General features: G+C 44.0%; 2 long non-coding RNA genes across 2 annotated transcripts; one reads left to right on the forward strand and one right to left on the reverse strand.

Moving 5' to 3' along the window:
• Window positions 1–10,634: 10,634 nt before the first annotated feature.
• LOC125724144 (uncharacterized) lies at window positions 10,635–11,780 on the reverse strand. Its single transcript, XR_007387172.1, has 2 exons — window positions 11,597–11,780; window positions 10,635–10,836 (listed from the first exon to the last, which is right to left on the reverse strand). It is a non-coding gene; the product is annotated as an uncharacterized LOC125724144 (long non-coding RNA).
• Window positions 11,781–12,794: 1,014 nt separating this feature from the next.
• LOC125724149 (uncharacterized) lies at window positions 12,795–17,947 on the forward strand. Its single transcript, XR_007387178.1, has 2 exons — window positions 12,795–13,619; window positions 16,464–17,947. It is a non-coding gene; the product is annotated as an uncharacterized LOC125724149 (long non-coding RNA).
• Window positions 17,948–21,195: the final 3,248 nt, after the last annotated feature.

Below are 21,195 nucleotides of genomic sequence, written 5' to 3' on the forward strand. Positions count from 1 at the left end.
ATGGGGGTGGAAACATCATGCTTTGGGGCTGATTTTCTGCGAAGGGTACAGGACGACTGCACTGTATTAAGGAGAGGATGAATGGGGCCATGTATTGTGAGATTTTGAGCAACAACCTCTTTCCCTCAGTCAGAGCATTGAAAATGGGTCGTGGCTGGATCTTCCAACATAACAATGACCCAAAGCACACAGCCAGGATAACCAAGGAGTGGCTCCGTAAGAAGCATGTCAAGGTTCTGGAGTGGCCTAGCCAGTCTCCAGACCTAAATCCAATAGAAAATCTTTGGAGGGAGCTGAAACTCCGTGTTGCTCAGCGACAGCCCCGAAACCTGAAAGACCTGGAGAAGATCTGTATGGAGGAGTGGGCCAAAATCCCTGTTGCACTGTGTGCAAACCTGGCAAGAACTACAGTAAACGTTTGACCTCTGTAATTGCAAACAAAGGCTTCTGTACCAAATTTTAACACTGATTTTCTCAGGTGTTGAAATACTTATGTGCAGCAGTGCAATACAAATAAATTCTTTAACAATCATACAATGTGATTTCCTGAATTTTTTTTAATGCTGTCTCTCACAGTGGAATGCACCTACAGCGTGAATTTCAGACCCCTTAATGATTTCTAAGTGGCAGAACTTGCAAAATCACAGGGTGTTCAAATACTTATGTTCTTCACTGTACATCGATGTCACTCTTGTTCTCTGTAACAACATAAAGTGTATTTTCCCACCTATCCGCCAGCTTCCTTCCGCCACGTTCCCCTTTATTCGCCAACAACACACAATCTCCAACCTCCACAGGAACCCTGTAAAGTTTCTTCTTATACAATGACGCATGCTTCTCCCACTGTCTATCAGCTGATACCTTGGCGGCCTTAATGGCCTCCTGTAGGTCCCTCCTGAGAAATTGAACAAATACATCACAGTCAACAACTTCTGGGTCATTCAGCACCTCCCCAAACAGAGTATCAATGGGCACGCAAAGTATTTTACCAAATATTAGCTGGAATGGAGCGTACCCAGTGGTCTCATGGATTGTACAATTTTATGCAAAGGTCAAAGACTTAAGCATTTGAGTCCACTTGTGTTTTGCTCTGGCCGGCAGAGTCTGAATCATGTTGCCTAATGTCCTGTTGAATCTTTCAACACTGCCATTACCCATCGGGTGATAGGGAGTTGTATGAGGCTTCTGTACCCCAGCCACGTGTAGAAGCTCTACAATGAGACTGCTCTCAAAGTTGACCCCTTGGTTGGAATGGATGCGACAGGGGAAGCCATAGATGCAAAAAATTGTTCCACAACTGAATAGCAACCAGTTCATCAAGTGATTTGTTAGAAGCATCCTCAGCACACCAGAAATCCACACAGACTAATTCAAGGGGTTCAAGTGCTTCCTAAAAGAGCTCTCGCCTCCGGTTCTGGTGCTTTGCTGAACACGCATCTTCAACAACACCTGGCGTATTCCTTAACATCAGCTTCCAGACCTTGCCAGAATAACCTCTGCTGTGCTAACCACAATGTCCGTTGCTAGCCTTGATGTCCAACCTCATCATGAACACGCTTCAGGACCAATGACTTCAACAAAGTGGGCACGACATATCAGTAGGACCTCTTCTTGGACACCGGATCCTTACTCGCACGATACAGCACTCCCATTCGCAGGGACAATTTATCCCATGCCCTAAGTAGCTTCATTGCCTCTAATAGCTCATGAGCACATTCCCTCCTGGAGAGCCTCCGACCCCTCTCCACATAGAAAATTACTCTGGCTAACACATCATCCTGCCATCCTGCCATAGCTGGACCAGCGGAAAACATCCTGTACCCTCTCAGCTTGCACTCCATCGGCCTCATTTAACAGCTCCTTGTAAGAAACCCTTGTTAGCCTGTGAGGAACACTAGGTTTCACAAAGGGCTGCCTGCTCAACACATCTGCCATCACATTCCTAGGTCCCAGGATATATTTTATGTCAAAATCATAAGGGGCCAATTTCGCGACCCACCTTTGTTTTTTTTTTTGTGACCAAATTTTTATTAGAGATTTTTTATAACAAAGAACAAAATGGAACAAAACAGAACATACTCCACCCCCACCCCCAATACACCCTGAGACAGCAGTTCAATTTAAAGAAACAGAAAACCAACAAAGGTCACCGGCACACTCAGCCACGGAGAGCACAGATAAAAACTGAGGATAAAAGAAATAACACACTTATACCACTGAAAAATGTCAGAATTAGGAAAGTAAAAATCAAAACAAAAAACAAGGAATATGGCCTCAGGACATGACCTGCAACCAATCCTTGACCAGCTGCACGTCATGGACCCAGCTCTGGATTGTAGAACCAGACGAGTTGTTAATCCGGGCTGCAGAGAGTTCCAGCAGAAGCAGATCAAGAAAGGTGGACTTCCAGACAGAAGGAATGGTACGATCAGGAGACTTCCAACGAGAGGCTAATAACAACTTGGCCGCTAAGGAGGCAGACATCAGAAGCCTCTGCTGGAAGCGAGAGAGAGAGAGAGAAGAGAAGTCCAGGAGAAGAAGGACCATGGGAGACAGGGGGATGGGAGAGGAAAGAACTGAAGAGAGAGATCTGGCCACGTAATCCCAAAGAGCAGCCACTGGAGGACAGTCCCAGAACATATGGAGAAAGGTACCAGGGACCTGGAGGGGACAAAGATGACACAAGGGGTCAGGCTCTAAGTCCATGAGATGGCGTTTCCTGGGAGTGGGGTATAATCTGTGAACAAACTTAAATTGTGTTTGCTGGTGATTGGGATTTTTAGAACAATTTTTAATATTATGAAAAATAACACTCCAAGATAAGACGGGGGTGGGAGAGAGCTCCCCCTGCCAGACAGCAATTATGGGGAGAGGTTTATGAGAGGATTTGCGGAGGAGGGAAAAGAGACTGGACACGGGCTTAGAAACAGGAGAAAGGGACAGAGCAAATCTGCACAGCGGGTGAAACGGAAGAGGTGAGGAAAAGGAGATATTACAGGCCCTAAGCATGGACCTCAGCTAGAGGTAGAAAAAATATGAAGAAGAGGGAAGATTAAATGTGACCTTAAGAGACTGGAACAATTTGAGACCCGAGCTATCAAAAATGTCACCCAGGGTGGAGATACCTGACTGAGACCACAGCGAGGAAGAGATGGGGCGGCCTCCAATGTTCAGGACAGGATTATGGAGCAACGGAACACTGGGGTGCCATTTTGGGAAGGGGCCCAACAATTTCTCAACCCTTTTCCATGTGCAAAGGGCCTGACAGATAATCGGACCGACGGAGGCAGAGATGGATTTGAATTTAACAGGGAGGAAAGGAAGCGAGGCTAGACGATGGGGGAGAACATATTATGCTTCGATAGGAAGCCAGGCAGGGGGATCGACCCACCTTTGTTCACATGCATCTAATTTGAGTTTGGACAGGATGTAAGTTAGTGGATTATTATCCGTCCAAACCATGAATGGTCGCCTTTTAGCCAGTGACTAAACTTATTACAGATGGCCCAACGTAGAGCAAAAAAGTCTATGAGCAGGATACTTCGACTGTGCATAAGTCAACGATTTATTTGCGAAAGCCACAGGTCTACCCTTATTCTCACCTTCAGGCACCTGAGAAAGTACAGCACCCTACTTGAGGCATACACTCACAATATAAAAGGCTTACTAAAATCCTGGTGGGCCAAAATACCCTGATCAAGAAATGCATTCTTCCATCTGGTCTGATGCTGACAACTTCCTTGCTACCTTCCTTTTTGCCCTCCCTTTCCCATGACGTGGGGTCTTAGGCCCAGTGGTCAACTCAAACAAAGGCTTAGCAAAGGCTGAGCAGCCCTCTATAAATTGTTCCGGTCACTGACAGGTAAGCAAGTAATCATGGGTCCTAATAAGGACCTTACCCGGCATTGAAAGCAGTGTTATGACCCTGTAGTTGCCACAATCCAGGCGATCACCCTTCCCTTTCCAGATAAGGACTACAAGTCCCATTTTCCAGTCAGTTCGGATGATGCCTGACTCCCAAATGGAAGGAAAGATTTCCTGCAATGCCAGAAGGACAGCTTTACCACCAGCCTAGAGATCCCTGTGGCCTTCCCTGCCAACAGCTGATTCACCACCCATTCAATCTCAATGAGATTGGGTGGTTCACAGTTGATCAGAGGATCAGCTTCGATAACCGTAGACCCAGAGATGTCCAACATCCTAGTTGGAGGGTCAGCTTTAAACAACTGCTCAAAGTAGCTGACCCAGTGGGTCACAACTACAGTGTCAACTGTAAGGACCGTCCCATCACCCGTCCTGACTGCAAGTCTCCAAGGAACAGATTCAGATGTGCGTAATGCTTCAAAGCAGGATGTGGGTCACTAGACCACTGATGGTGTGTCACCTGCTAACAAATTTGTCTTTATAAATGCCTCCTTATCTGCCCTCAGAGCCCTCACAGATGTCCCCCTCAGTTCCTGGAACAGACTGGAGTTGGCATGATGTCGTGCGCTGTGACTCCTCTCGATAATATCCAGGATATCCTGTGAGATGAAACACCTCCTTCTGGGAAAACTGGCAACACCAACACAACCCTCGGCAACCTTCAGGGTCTTATTACAGAAGATCTCCCACATCACATTAGAGTCAGCAGTCGAACCCAAGTCTTCAAGTTCTTCACACAAACTGCATGCAAACTCATCAGAAACAACCTGATCTTGGAATCTGGCTACAACAAGTCTGTGGTCAGAATTCACAAACTAGGCACTTCCTTAGACCCTGCAGTTCTGCAGGAGCCTCCAGCGTCTGACCACGAGGATGTGATTGATCTCCTTCACCGCACCACCAGTATTGGACACCATACCACTGGGCATACCATTGGAAAACATACATTGACACCAGAAAATGAACAGTTTCATTTTTTATCAAAAAAGCACTAGTTCACAAAACTCCATGGAATCAATGTTCCCTGTGACAAGGAATTGTCCTTTCTTGCATGATTTTCCCTTGTACAGGGTTATAAGACAGCTTGGCCAAGTTATCCTGCTGAAAGACAAGCCTGCAACATCTGATGTCTTTCAGAGAGAGTAAAGTTTTGAAATTCTTCAAATTCCTTGCACATCTCTCAAAATAACTATGCTTACTTTCAAAGTGCATTGTCCATAGTCTGAACAAGAAGCCAAATTACAAAATCAGTTCTGGGTAATGACATAAATAATGCTGCTTTGGTTTCAGATTACTATCTGGGAACAGAACTTTTCTTGATTCTAAATAAATTTGAAAAGGACATCAAGAAATACAACCTGAGGCACAGGGATTTTCTGAGCACATATTATGTCCACAATGTCTTTAAGCTGCAGAGAAGCATAGCTTTCAATAGTGCTCTCTAGTCTGCACAGATTTGGATTGCCACCCTGAAATTCAGATCGGGTTAGTAGGCAGTACCTACAAAAATGTTGTGAATGACTGAAATTTTCAGAAAAGCCACCAATGCAATGCGAGCTCAAATTATCTTCAGCAATGCAATACAAGGTCCCTCTGACTACAATTTCATCTTATGCTACAATCCCATTGTCCTCCAATTCCTTCAAGTCTGTTGTAATTAAGAGAACACATAGCATGCCCAAATTCTTTGAAATCTTTCTCTCTGCACAATAAAACAAGTGAGATGTGGTATGTGTCAGACTACATGAAGTGGCAGATTAGCAACAGATACATAAACAGCTAATACTTTGTGTATTGTCTTTGCACAGCCTAAAGGGTTAACAACTTCAAAGGCATCCTGGTGAAGTACTAGCTTAAAACATAATGGATTTTCATGAAAAAAAATCATTGGATTTGAATATCTGACCATCAATGTTGTTACTTAGAACATCTGAGGGAGACTAAATATTCTCCTGACACACAACTTTGCCACAGATCACATTCTAACAAATACTTCAAAGTCTTTCTCACAGGCACATAATAGGCAAGCCTAACTGTACTATTCTCATCTCTTCCTAAAAACATTTTCTTTGGCTTTCTTTGGAGTATGTTATCCTCATTGGCCCTGTATGACAAGCAGAGAACAGATCACACCTCCCGACAGACTCACAAACTTTGATGATGTCCTCATCTGATAATGAAGTGTCATTTAGCAGTGAAGTAAGGATACTCAAAGTTTATGTCTGATCCTATTCATATTTTTTGAATCTCCTCAACAATAGTCTGAATGGTCGAAGCAGGTAGTAAAATCCCTGCAATTTCAAGTAGTATAAACTGACATTTCTAAGAAAAAGATCACAAAAATTTTCTGACAAATCCATATCGCCTTCATCAGTACCTTTCTCAGCAACTGCCTCATACACTTGATTCAGTTGGAGCAGATAATGAGGGAGAGGCAGATTCTTTGTATAATTCACTGATACTACTGTCTGGAAAAATTCTGTGTTTCTGTGACATGTGGGCTGTAAATGATGATTTGACCTTGAAAACATTTGTGCATCCTCTCACCGGACAACTTACAGCACATCCTTCCACAATATTTGCCTTCAACTGAGCTATCAGATCCTTAATTTCTTGACACTGGCATTCACATAACGCCACAGTGCACTTTAAAGCATTAACATGTCGTCCCACCAGTAACGTTAACAGGAGCAGACATTTGCTTCCGATCTACAAAATGTCTGCTTGCAATTGGCACCAATGCACTTAAATAAACAATGTGGCTCATTTCGATGAAGCTTGCAATGAAGAGCATAACCTCTCGGTGTCTTAACTGACTTCCCACAGAAATTACAACTCAACATTTCCTTAGGCAGCCTTGGGTAAAGCTAACCCCAACTTTACATCGACAATGTGCTCAAGTCTTCTCAACTGTTAAGACATTAAGTTAATTTACCATTAAATAATTAGTTATAGCAGGAGAAACAGAAAACTTTACAAAAGACAGTGTTAAATTCAGCATTCCTGTGTCACATCCTGATCATGCTGCTCCTGCTGTGTGCCACGCCCTCTCATTAACTATGTGTGGAATTCCTGTGTTACCAGTTGTTTCTAGTCTTATTCAGTTCCTATATTTAGGCTAATTCAGTTCCTGTATTTAAGTGCTTCCCTGTTAGTCTTTCCCCAGTCCTGTCATTGACATCTTTGCCAGTTTTACCCTGTGTGCCAACCATTTTTGTTGATATGCTTGCCTCAAGAAGAAATATTATGTCCCCAGGCGTCTGCACTGTACTAACAATTCAATTAGTCCCGCAGAAGGTCAATTCCGATCTTGCAGGAAAGCCGTTAACTTCTGCGCAAAATGGGGTTAACTGTTAGCTTTGAACAAGTCACGCATGCGCATGTCTCTCTCATTTTAAATCAACAAGTTGTCCTGTACTCCGAAAACAAGGTTGTGAGTTGTTAGAGTACTCACCAGCTGCATGAGAGAAATATTTCTCAATGCCATTTACAGCTTTGTTTCACAGGTTCTAAGGTGAACTTAAAAATAAAATGTAAACCCATCCTTTTGAACATTTAGTTTTTTCTGCAAATAGCAGGTAACCAATGATACTGCACAAGAATCTTAACTTTCTTGTCCACTGTGTAGCTTTATAGTTTAACTAATTTAGTGCCATGTGAAAAGGCAGTTTTTCTGCAAATAGCAGGTAACCAATGATACTGCACAAGAATCTTAACTTTCTTGTCCACTGTGTAGCTTTATAGTTTAACTAATTTAGTGCCATGTGAAAAGGCAGTTATTTTTTAAGTAAACAGGAGACATTGAAAAATACCCACCAGTTTCCTGAAGACCATGGTAATGTAAATGCTCTGTTTTTTCTGACTAATAGTCTAAAATAAAAGATATTCAGTTGACTGTTCAGTTAAGACACAAACAGAGTAGATGCATGTACTTGTATGTTTATCTTATATTTTTCCAGGTCTCTGAGGTACAGTAGTGGGGAGCAGGGGGTGAGGTTTGGGGTGTGGCCGGGTTCATTTCCATGGTTGAACTCATAACCTGACTTGACTTCATATTATGTCCCTTCATTATTATGTGAAGAGCCGGGTGACATGGTGAATGCTCCATACCTCATTGTGTTTTCTTTATATTAACCTTGTCAGCAATAAAAAACACCAGACCCGGTTTGATTGTTGCGTCATTTTTCACACAATACAGTATAGAGATGAAGAAGGGGAGTAAGACCTTTTCCATTACACTTGCTCGTGACATTATCGTATTTTCATGTAAATTTTACTAAAAATGTATATTTTTACAATAAAACTGTGTTTTCTACATATTATGACAGTAAAAGTTAAAGTTACGTATTGTTTTTTTTTATTTAGGGTAATTCAATGTGTCTACTACAGTGATATACTGTTTTGGACCTTACGGTGTTTTACTGTTGCCATTTAACAGTTTTATGGTCATTTAATACAGCATGAGAAAAGGCATGAGGACAGTGATGAGAAGCCAGACAGTCCAGACAAAGGGCTAAGATGATGAAAGCCCCCCTAACCATAAAAGAAGAAACACTTCACTTGTGAATCTATTGGGCAAGACATTGACCTATGTCAGAGTTGTCCCTAAATCTGCAAGCATCGGTGCAGAGGAAGAGATGAAGAAATATTTTAAAACTTTCTCTCTATCACTCCAAGACGTCTGCCTTTCCTCTTTTGGCAAAATTGGCTAAGTGTTATCTATGCATCGCTGGTACTAGTGTTTCGGCAGAGAGGGTATTCACAAATGCTGGTGATGTGGTAACAACACAGCGGAGCATGCTCACTCCAGAACATGTGGATCAGCTTCTGCTTCTGCAAAAGAATCTATACCATCTAGCCAGTAATGAACTATGAACTAGTCTCTCTCTCTCTCTCTCTCTCTCACACACACACACACACACACACACACAGACACCTGAATGTTTATCCAAGTTCTGATAGGTTATTGATTAGATTGTAGTTGTCACAGTTTTTTTAAAAAAACTTGTTTGCTGAAACAGTAGCAGTTTTGTTATGATCCATGTTACGTGAGCAGGCAGGGATCAGGGAATCAGAGTCAAGTAGACGGTGTTCCATCACACAGGGGTTTATTTGGGGCAAACGGGGAAACACACTGGACATACATCAATGACAGACCTAGGGAAACAGACTTGAACGTGGGCTAAATACATAAGACTGACAGCAGGAAACTCAGAACAGCTGGTAAACGTAAGGATTCCACACAGTGTTAATGAGGGGGCGTGGCACACAGGAGGATCGTACGAGCAGGTCATGACAAGTTTAGGAAAAAGATATGTTCCCAATTCAGATTTTAAAGCAGCGTAAATGTAGTAGCATTTTTGTTTATTTAAATTTAAGCACTTTAAATGTAGCAGCTTGATTATTATTTATTGAATTAATATATTGTTATAATACATTGAGTTTAAAGTTTTGGATATTGCAGTTTATATTTGTTTTATTTTTATATTAAGACATTTTACCATAAATAAATCTTATTCAAAGTTGAGATTAAGTAGCAGTAAACTACATTTCATTCAGTGTAATTTTTTTTGTTGATCTGCCAGTCAAATGTAAAAGTTACTCAAAACAGCATTCTGGAAACAAATTCATCTATGTACTGAATCGTGAATCGATTTTGAATTGAAACGTGAGTCCAAGAATCGGAATCGAATCAAATCATGAGATTTCCTGAATCATGCACCCCTACAAAATAAACAATGAATTAATTACATGTAGTAGTTGTCCGATACCCCAGGCATAAAAAACAGACATGCAGGCCCTTAGTTTCTTTTCAATTCTTCAATGACATAAAACGATTAATCTTCCGTCCGTTTCAGGAAGCAAATACATACTCCAGACAGACTTGCTTACATAACAACAAATGATGAGAACAAGTTACACCCTAGCTATAAACTCAAATGCGTACGTACCTTTAATGACATAAAAACATCAATATTCCATCCGTTTCAGGAGGCAAATACATACACTGTAAAATCTAATATGTTGACTTAAAAAAAATATGCAAACTCATTGCCTTAAAAAACCAAGTACAATGAACTTAGTTATAGTAAATAGTATAATAGTAAATAGTAAGACTTATTTAGCTTACATTTAAGTTAAGTCAGCTTAATTATTCTAAGTAAGTAATACTTAATAAGCTTCCTTTTTATAAATGAACTCAGCTTCATAATTCTGAGTGAGACTTATGTAACTTATATTTTTTAAGTGAGCACTACTTAATGGTAATTATTAACCTCACCATACCAATTTCAGTAACTGATTTTCTGGTTCAGTTTACATACTTAGATTAGATTAGATTAGATTACTGTACAATAAGCATTCACAATCTATGTTAGAAATCCACTGAAAAGAATGAAATAAACAGTTTATATGCATCACATAATTTATTTTAAATGCAGCAGTACACATGCACATGTATAAAACGTATGAAAACACTGTGTGCTAGCTACATGATTTTAGATTAAACTGCCAGTAAAACGGGTGCTTGGGCTCTGCACAGACTATTAGCAGTAATAAAAACTTTACACTGCATTCTTCACAGTAGACATAAGGTGCTACCAAAAATCATATACCTCCTCAAAGTAAAATAAGTGCTCTGGCTTTCCACAAAATAAAAGAAAAGCAGTATGTGTAAGGGTAACCCAGATAGGAAGACACGGATCCAGGAATGCAATCCCACACCTTGTTTATTGGCGTAATCGGGGAAGAGGTACAGATAGGGGCAGGCAAAAGTCGTGGTCATTTGACGGGCAGGGAGGTAGGAATCTGGGAAGTCAGTCCTACGAGTAAGTACAAGACGAGACCACACAGGGGGTGGGAACAGGACGTGCCGGTCTCGGTGGGGAAATCGGGTCAGGAGCGGGAGCGGGTCTGAGGAAGGAAAGGGAAGCAGGTAAGGGGCCATACTTTTAGGACGTACGCACATTTTACCGATTTTTTGGACCCCCCCCCCGTACGCACACATACGCTGGGTAGTTGACCACCCCCCCTGCGTACGTACGCATGGGCGATCGTCAGTCGACTTATGCACTGCTTTTTGGAGCTACAAACGTTCCTGTTAACTTTAGGGATAACAAAAGAATGTCATGAGATTTACTGTAATAAAATCGCTTTCAAATAAAACGAAATGCAACAAATAAGACTTATTTAATTCTTATACATGTAGTATTTCAGTCGGCACTTGGAGAATTAAGCTATAAGGACTAGCGTATTCCTCAAAAGTCAGCATAAGCGTGGCAGACGCACTTGTCAAGAATTCTGAAAAAAAAAACTTGGTTCGCTGGACAGTTAACGTGCCATAATGGCGCTTGAAAATTTTAAATTACATGAAAACTCCTGAACATTCGCAAAAAAAAACTGTTTACTCCGTGCGGAGGCCAATATTGAACTAAACGTCAAATACACAAGATGGCGTATTTCATCATTTGATCATGGCTTTAGAACCCAAGTCGGAAGTCCGAACTGTAAATTAGGCTATGTACTGAAATTAAGAGATTACTACTGTAACCCTGATTTCTCGATAAATGGGTAGCGCGTGTCAGTCTCTCTCTCGGACTGTGGGTAATAAGCGGGCTACAGTTCCTTTTGTAATCGTTCTTTAATAATCACCACTGGGCAACACAGTACTTACAACTTTCCCAGCCGCGCTCCAACCTCCCTTCCCGTGCTTCTCTCTAAACTGTCCCCTGTGTAGTGATGTGTCGGTCGCGAACACATCGCTCCGATCGTTCACTTCAAAGAGCCGGCTCCGAGAGCCATTTCGTTCGTCCAGCCTGTGAGCTGGAGTCAGAGCCGCTTTTTTTATTTCTCTTTTTTTTTTTTTCAAGCCTCACGGATTGGTCAACCACACGATGCGTGTCTGCTCTGAGCAGGACGGGGAGGGGCGGTGCTACAGGGTGCGTTCGACTTGGGCTTTAAGTTTTATATCGCCTTGCTCTCGTGTTTTTGTACCATGTGTCATGGTCACGGATGGTGACGTTTTGCAGCGCCGCTGAAGTCGGACAATTTTTTTTTTACCGTGATGCATTGCGTTGGAACCAGAATGCATTGCTTCAAGCCAGGGCTGCAGACGGCTGCGTGAAGTCGAACGCACCCATAGACAAATACAGCAATCGCAGGCACAGACAGAGAAACAGGAGGGAAGGAGACGCGCACGACAAAATGAGTGACTGAAGGAAACGGAGTGAAATTTGGATACATTTCAATTACATTGATAATACAAAGGCAGAGTGTAGAGCGTGCAAGGTTAAAATCTCATATCAAACAGGTTCTACAAATAACCTGCATTGGCACCTGAGAACTATACATCCATCAGTGCAGTGGGAAGAAAAAAGAATGAAAGTCACAGTTTGTCTACTGCAACTGTTGAAAGTCCCAGTTTGTCAATGTCTACACCGTCATCCAGTACTGCACCACAACCACTGAGACCTATAACCTAGAGCTCTATGAGACAGTTTGTGCAAAAAGCTATGACTCCAGTAAAACAGAAAACAATTGATGAGGAATTGGCTAAAATGATTGCACGTGATTTCCAACCATAGTAATTCATTTCACTAATAATTTTACATTATTTTTGGTAATAAATTCATTTAAGCACCAAATAAAATCTGAAGAGCCACTTGAGCCATAAGAGCCGGCTCTCTTAAAAGAGCCAGAATTCCCATCACTTAATTAATTACAGTCACTTAATTAATTCCCCACACTTAATTAAAATAATCCAAAAAAATATAATGTGCACAGCAACTATGGTTACAGTATTTCCCTGCTGTGGTAGAAATGTCCTAATTTCAACACAACACGTACAAACAGAAAAATGGAAAGGAAAACCCTGTATACAGCCATCAACGACCAACTATCCAGTACCTATGTTAGAGTGTATCTGTGTATTTTATCATATTATTATCCTCCTATATGTGTACGTGCAACCCTTAACAACTAACCCATGGCCCAGAAAGGGTTGCAGACAAGATGTCCTCACAGGGGCCTACCAGATTGTGACGCAGGAATAAGAGACCTTGAGAAAGGAAACAGATTCTGTCAACATAGCAGGGGGCCCACCTTGAGATATGTAATGCTTTGTATTAACCCTGTTTCACGGAGGCCTCACACAGCATTGACTAGTTAAAGACAAGACCCATGTAACCCCTCCCCTACCCTATAAATAAAGAAGCCAAGGGACTGTCCGGTGTGACACTCAACAGAGGCGCAGATACTGTCTGTTGCACCTGAAGTGGGCACCCTTGCGCAAGTAAAACAGAAAGACGTGTGCTGTCTCGATTATTCCTGGGTCCTAGAAGTGGAAGTGTGTGAGTAGTAAGCTGCGGCGCTTCCTCACACAGGAGATTGTAGGAGTGAAAGCTACGGCGCTTTCTCCAACATAACTAGATTGTAGGAGTGAAAGCTACGGCGCTTTCTCCTAACATAAATTGGTCCTTCGAGCCGGATCCGGAGAGAGATACCAGAGGGCGCCGACCAGTCCGCCGACGAACGACACCGAAAGCTGTCGACAGTCTCGCTCATAGGGAGTGAGTGAAAGACCTGCGACGTGAATTCGCCACAGGCCGGTGGTTAGAACTGTTCCCGGACGGCTGGGCTGGCGCCTGACGGGTCCCCGGACAAGAACTAGAACCACTTCGTCATAAAGGAAGGACCAGGTGAGAAGCACGACGCTGCAGCAGGGAAAGCGGGTGTGAGTTGAGAGGGCAGTAGCGGCCCCATACACCCGGCCTAGGTGCAACAACATACTGGTGACCAAGGGAAAAAGGACGGGTTTCACCCCTGAAAACTGACACCGCTGTCTCTTTAGAGGACAGTAGAAGGCCGTGCCAGTGTCCTCCCGAGGTCTCATGCCAGGGACTTGCACTTAGGGGTTATTATTTTTTGTATATAAAAAAAAAATGGGGCAAAGTCAAAGCAAGGTAGAATTAGCGGGTGATGAGAAATTCATGGAAAGGTATAAGGAGGGGGCAGGAATAATAAGCAACCAAAAATGGCGGAAAAAGCATGGGTTTTCAGGAACCCTGAGTACAGAAAATATTCTGAGATTACAGACAGAATTGAAATTAGAAATGATGTCCGGCCGCTGTACAGGCAAGGACAAAGTACAGAAAAGACGAGAATATGTCTTATCCGATGTTTGGTTAGAACAAAGCAAACTCCGTGATATAGCCAGAAAAAAGAAACAGGAAAAGAAAAAGGAGACGCTGCAAGCGGCCCTTGTTAACATAGACGAGGAAACACCGCCGTCTGCTCCCCCGCAGACACCAGCGGACGGCCCACCAGTACTACAGCATCCCCCACCATAGCATAACATGCCAGACCCCCCACTTCCTGCTGTGCGGGGAGCTGAAGGAGGGAGTGCAAGGCCACACCAAACGAGAGCGACAGACCTGCATTTACGAATGCGAATAAATCCCGAGAATAAAAAAAACACAATGGTACCGTTCGGATTCCGAGGATGAATCTGAACTGCTTGCTCCCATGGTAGAAGTTGCAAACCCCCGTATAGCCCCTGGCGAAGGAGGCCAAGCCTCACCAGCAACAATATTAGTATACCGCCCCTGGACAGCGGAAGATAGGGCTGCTGCCCTAAAAGGCATTCCACCCATAGAGGATGGAGTACCTGAATTCTGGTCCGCCATGACTGAGTTGCAGGTCAGTTTTCACCTAAATGGAAGAGAGCTGTTCCGCTGTTTTAGACAATTACTTAATCATAAATGGGGCCGGGTGGCTGGAGACTTTACTGGACAAGGAGCAAACAATTTGCCCCTCGGTCACGATGACCCACAATTACAACAAGCATTGGGCGACTTGAGACAGAGACTAGAAACAACATTTACAAGACGAGTTGATTACGGGAGAATAGCCCAATGTAAGCAAAAGGAAGGCGAAGAGCCAGAGGATTTCTTGGACAGGGTACGCCCGTTGTTCAGGACAAACTCTGGGATTCCTCATGGGGAGGACGAGAACGGGGTGTACTAACAACAATTAAAACGGGCTTTCCTAGCAGGGTTAAAACCTGAAATAAAGAAGTATATTGATAAATACTGGGTCCATCAAAACACAGGTACAGTGCAGCAAGCCGTTGAGTATGCCCAACACGCTCAGAAAGCTAAAAAAAACTAAACCAGAAGCAACATTCGTAGCCCGAGAAGATCAAATAGTGGCGTATGCAAAACAGAAATACAGGAACAGACAAAACCTCGCGCTGATATTGCACTAACTCCAATTCCAAGCGCCGTAACCTTATTTGTCGATGGCTCTGCAGCCAAAGACAGATACGGGGAAAATAAGGTTGGATACGCAGTTGTGACTAAAGACAAAGTAATAGAGGCAGGAGCCTTACCATCCACATGCTCAGCCCAAGCAGCAGAATTATATGCTGTAATCAGAGCCTGTGAAATACATGAAGGACAGGAGATTACAATATATACGGACAGTCAATACGTGTTCTCTGCAGTGCACCACCACGCAGCAGTGTGGAAAAACAGAGGGTTTAAAAGTTCTCAAGGAACAACCTTGACACGCAGCACTTCTACTTCGATTGTTAGACGTTGTACAAAAACCAAAGACACTCGCGTTATGTAAATGCAAAGCACACCAGACTGATAATTCAGAGGAAACGAAAGGCAATGCGTTGCTGACCAAGCCGCAAAGGCAGCAGCCCAGCAAACGCCAGAAAAAACAGAGAAGGGGTTATTCCTTATAGAACAAGATGTACTATATGATACACAACAACAAGCTCCTACGTCAGAGAAAGACAAGTGGATTTCGCGAGGAGCCACACAAGCGAAAGACCTATTCAAGTTAGACGGAAAACCTATCTTACCCCGCAGCCTGTATAAAACCGCCGCGGTTGTGAGTCATGGGGTAACCCATGTCTCAACAGGAGGGATGGTACATATAATACAACAACATTTTTACACTATAAATTTTTCCAATTTTGCAAAAAACTACTGTAGAGCATGCCTTATATGTTGTAAACATAATGCGCAGGGCAATCTAAGACCCAAACGAGGCCAATTCCCTAACCCTACACAACCGTTTCAGGCAATACATATGGACTTTGTGGAATTAACATGGTCACAGGGAGTGAAATACTGCCTAGTGATAATAGACACTTTTTCAAAGTGGGTGGAGATATACCCAGTAAAACACTGTGATGCAGTCACAGTGGCTAAGTGTCTGGTGTCCCATTTCTTCCCCACATATGGAATACCGGAAGTAATACGGTCAGATAACGGATCTTATTTTGTGAACAAGGTGCTAGATTTATGCTCACAAACATTGGGTTTTGTATTAAAAAATCACTGTGCATATCATCCGCAAAGTGCAGGTTTGGTGGAAAGAACAAACGGGACAGTAAAAAATAGATTGAGAAAAACTATGGAAGAAACAGGCAGACCGTGGCCAGAATGCTTAGCATTAGTAAAACTGTGGATGAGAATAACACCCAGCACCCTGGCAATCTGCCAGAAGCGTCTGTGTCTACTTTACAGGAAACGGTGAAGCCAGGTGATTGGGTGTTGATAAAAGTCCTACAAAGGAAAGACTGGACTTCACCTCGGTGGGACGGACCATACCAAGTCCTCCTGACTACACCAACTGCCTTGAAGATTGCAGAAAGACCTTCCTGGATCCACAAGAGTCACTGTAAGCTCATTCTGCCCTTACCAGACGCCTCACTCGCGGAGTAACAGTGGAAGTCCGCTACAAAGGCACGAAGAAACAATAGGTTTTCGTTGTCTCAACCCGGTGAAGAAAACAGCTGAACTGTACTCCTTTAGGATGGCTCTGGTAGGGTGTCCGTGGTGGGCTAAGGGAATATTGGGAAGTCTTTTCTGTCTTATGGTAATGTTGATTCTATGGCTGGTACCAGACACTGAGGTGCAGGAGAAGAAAAGGTGGACTCCGGACGGAGTGCACCTCACTAGCATAAAAGGAGACGAAACCCATCCATTCCTACGGAACTATTGGTATCGATATGTATATGATGTGGTATCCAATAAGAATTTGACTAACTGCTACAAAGGCAAATGGTGATACAGAATCGCATGGCGCTAGATCTCCTCACTGCAGTGCAAGGAGGAGTGTGCGTGCTGTTGAACCAAACCTGTTGTACATACATTCCTGACAATGTGCATTCACCCAACATGACTAAGGCAATGCAAAGGCTGAAGGACTTGCAAATTGCTATGACCACCGACACAAGGACGCAGAACGACTATTGGATGTCCTGGTTCACTACCGGGGCTTGGTGGTCCATATTACTCAAATTGAGTATACCATTTTTTGCATTCTTTGTGATGTTCTTCTGTTGTTGTATCACAGTGATACCTTGTTTTCGTATAATGATTAATTCTGCCCTGAGCTCTGCTTTCCGAGCCCAGGAGAATATGTTTTTGTCCCTCACCCAAAACATGGAAACAGATGCAGATGAAGAGGAGCAGGGGTGGATGCATGACGCACCATGACGGACGGGCCGAAATCCTCACCGGCATGGCCCAGTCCCGAAGTTTAGAGATGCTACACCCTTGTCTCTTTTTATATCACAGCAAATGTATAATTAACATGATAAACAGGAGGGACTGTTAGAGTGTATCTGTGTATTTTATCATATTATTATCCTCCTATATGTGTACGTGCAACCCTTAACAACTAACCCATGGCCCAGAAAGGGTTGCAGACAAGATGTCCTCACAGGGGCCTACCAGATTGTGACGCAGGAATAAGAGACCTTGAGAAAGGAAACAGATTCTGTCAACATAGCAGGGGGCCCACCTTGAGATATGTAATGCTTTGTATTAACCCTGTTTCACGGAGGCCTCACACAGCATTGACTAGTTAAAGACAAGACCCATGTAACCCCTCCCCTACCCTATAAATAAAGAAGCCAAGGGACTGTCCGGTGTGACACTCAACAGAGGCGCAGATACTGTCTGTTGCACCTGAAGTGGGCACCCTTGCGCAAGTAAAACAGAAAGACGTGTGCTGTCTCGATTATTCCTGGGTCCTAGAAGTGGAAGTGTGTGAGTAGTAAGCTGCGGCGCTTCCTCACACAGGAGATTGTAGGAGTGAAAGCTACGGCGCTTTCTCCAACATAACTAGATTGTAGGAGTGAAAGCTACGGCGCTTTCTCCTAACAACCTAACAACTCAACATACATACATTCCATGAACTTCGTTAAAGTAGGTCTTGGTTGTCTTAGCACAACAGTACAGGAAACATTGATAAAAGAAAACAGAGCATCTGCGCTGCAGAAATAGTCCACGGCCTGAGACACACGCAAACATTCAGGCACGTGCAGACGGTACAATATCAAATCACAACACTTAAAGAACAACAAACATGTAGGGGCCATACGTGTCCCACCAAAGCCCTTTAAGTGACAAAGTCCCTGTACTTAGCTGGTCGTCGAACCCAGCGTCCACAGCGGGATGTGACGTGCAGGGGCACCTGGGGTGATGAATTGGGCTTACTAACATCCATCAGGGCAACAGATGATGCCGGGAAAGAGGGGCAAGGACTGGGAGGTTGCGAACAGGAGGGATCCTGGCCGAAGCAGAAACATGTGGGGGAACAGGGGGGCAAAAAGGCAGGGCACCTGACAAAGCAGTAAGAGAAGGGGCTGAGGTCACTGCTCCACCCCCATCAGTTGGCACAGAGGGTGCCTGATTGTCGGCAGGAGGGGTTGACAAAGTCCCTTTGTAGGCTTTTAGTCGATTATGATGAACAATCCATGTCCGTGAGCGAGCTCTCCCAGGTTTGGTGATCTCATAGGTAACACCGGGGTGTCCGTCTCTGCTCAACTGACGCTGGACCACAAATGGCCCCTTCCACCTGGGAGCAAGCTTGTTCATCTTCTGCGCTGGGTCATCCAGGAGAACAAGGTCACCCGGCTGATGAGGATGAAACACCACTTTCCTGTCATACTGAGTCTTTTGGTGCTGTTTGTTTGCATCACTGTTCAGGGCTGCCTCCTTGAAAGCACATGACAACCGCACAGCAATCAGCTTGGCATATTCTGCTGGTGAACCAGGCGTGGGGGAAGTCACAGCTGGACTACAGTTCAACACAATATCGAGAGGCAAATTTGGTTCTCTGCCATGAACCAGGAAGAAGGGGGAAAATCCAGCGCTTGTATGAACACTTGAGTTGTAGGCGAGTTCAGCTTGTGGCAAATACTGGTCCCATTTACCTCCAGAATGCGATATGTACTTTGCAAGCTGATCTTTCAGTGTCCGGTTCAGTTTCTATACCATACCATCTGACTGCGCATGATATGGTTTTGGTAATACCCAGTAAGGAGCAGAGATGCTTAATGAGGTCTGATTCAAACTGCCATCCTTGGTCTGTGTGGATTGACTGCGGCAAGCCATGTTGTCTTATGTAGTCCTCAAAAATGCACTTTGCCACAGTAGTTGCACGCTGATCCTTCAGTGGAAAGAGGTTAAGATATCGTGTGAAATAGTCCATTACTGCCAGAACATACCTGTTGCCTTGTGTGGTGACAGGCAGCTCAGTGATGTCTGCAGCAACCTTTTGGAAAGGTCTCTCTACTTGAATGGGCTGTAGTGGGGCTCTTTCATGTGGAGCAGGATATCCTCGTTTTTGGCATGGCAAGCATTCTGTGCAAAACTTTTGGATGTCACGGGACATATATGGCCAGTAGCAGATGCGTCTGGCCCTCAGCAGTGTGCGCTCTGCACCCTGGTGACCACTAAATGGGTTACCATGCAATGTTGCGAGAGCTGTGGGGATGAGAGTAGCAGGCAGAACAACTTGGAAGGAAGCAGGTGCGTATGGGCCTGTTTTGATCTTCCTGCACAGGATCCCATGCTGAAGTGCCAATCTGGGGAACTCATGCCAAAGTTTCCGCAAGGTGGGAGAGGAGTGTTTCAAGTGACCTATCGGTGGTTTGGACGCACTTCCCTCTAGCCATGCAATGACTTCCCTGAGACATCCATCCTCCCTTTGCTGGTCCCGCAACTTTATGAAGTCCACTGAAAAGGTGTGACGCACTTCAGAGAAAACTGGGGCAGTGTTGTCATTCCTGTCACTCTCAACAGGGGGGGTAATCCTGTCTGTGGAGGTGATAGTAGAGATGACACACTGAACAGCTTTGCTTTGAGTTTCAGTGTTGGGGCGCCGGGACATGGCATCTGCATTGGCGTGTTGTTTACCTTCCCGGGGTACAATGTTGTAGTCATATACGTCCAGTTCGAGTATCCATCGACTGCGTCTGCCAGTCTGATCGTTTTCCACTGAAGTTTTCTTCAGACTCAGGGCTTATGATCCGTGACCACTGTGAAAGAGCTGTGAAAAAGTGTTTAAAGTGCCTCACAGACTAAACAACTGCCCAAAGTTCCCGGTCAAAAGTAGACCATCTTCTTTCAGAAGAGCTGAGTGTGTGACTTACATAGGCTATAACACGGTCCTTATTGTCTTGTCTTTGAGCCAGCACTGAGCCAATATTATCCTGTGAAGCATCGGTGTACAACAAGAAGGGCTGAGTGAATATGGGGTGTGCCACTATAGGCAGTTGAGTGAGAGCATGTTTCAGTGACTGAAAAGCATCATCACATTCAACAGTCCAGCTGAATATTGCCCCTTTTTGAGTAAGAGCATGTAGTGGGGCAGCAATGAAAGACAAGTTCCTGACAAACCTACGGTAGTAGGAACACAATCCAATAAATGCCCTCACCTCTGTAGTTGTTCTGGGTGTAAGCCATCCACGAACCTTTTCAAGGTTCCTTGCATCAGGCTGGAGTCCACAACTGGAGACCACGTGTCCCAGGAAGGTGACTTGTGATCGTGCTATTTGGCACTTCCTGGCTTTCAACTTGAGACCAGCAGCACGGAACCGGCTGAACACCTCTCCAAGGCTTTGTAGATGGTCCACAAAGGAGCGACTGAACACAATGGCATCATCCAGGTAAATTAAACATTCCTTCCAATGCAGGCCATGGAGCACCAGCTCCATCAGTCCATGAAACGTGGGTGGGGCATTAGTGAGGCCCATGGGCATAACTTTAAATTGATATAGGCCACTGCCTGTGTTGAATGCAGTTTTCTCCTTGTCATGTGGATCAAGCTTGACCTGCCAATATCCACTTGATAAGTCCATTGTACTGAACCAGCATGCGCCGGACAGGCTGTCAAGTGCATCTGCAGGGCGTGACAGGGGGTATGAATCTTTAATGGTCACTGCATTCAATTTCCTGTAATAAA

Source organism: Brienomyrus brachyistius, unplaced genomic scaffold (genome assembly GCF_023856365.1).
Source record: "Brienomyrus brachyistius isolate T26 unplaced genomic scaffold, BBRACH_0.4 scaffold55, whole genome shotgun sequence".
NCBI classification, from domain to species: domain Eukaryota; kingdom Metazoa; phylum Chordata; class Actinopteri; order Osteoglossiformes; family Mormyridae; genus Brienomyrus; species Brienomyrus brachyistius.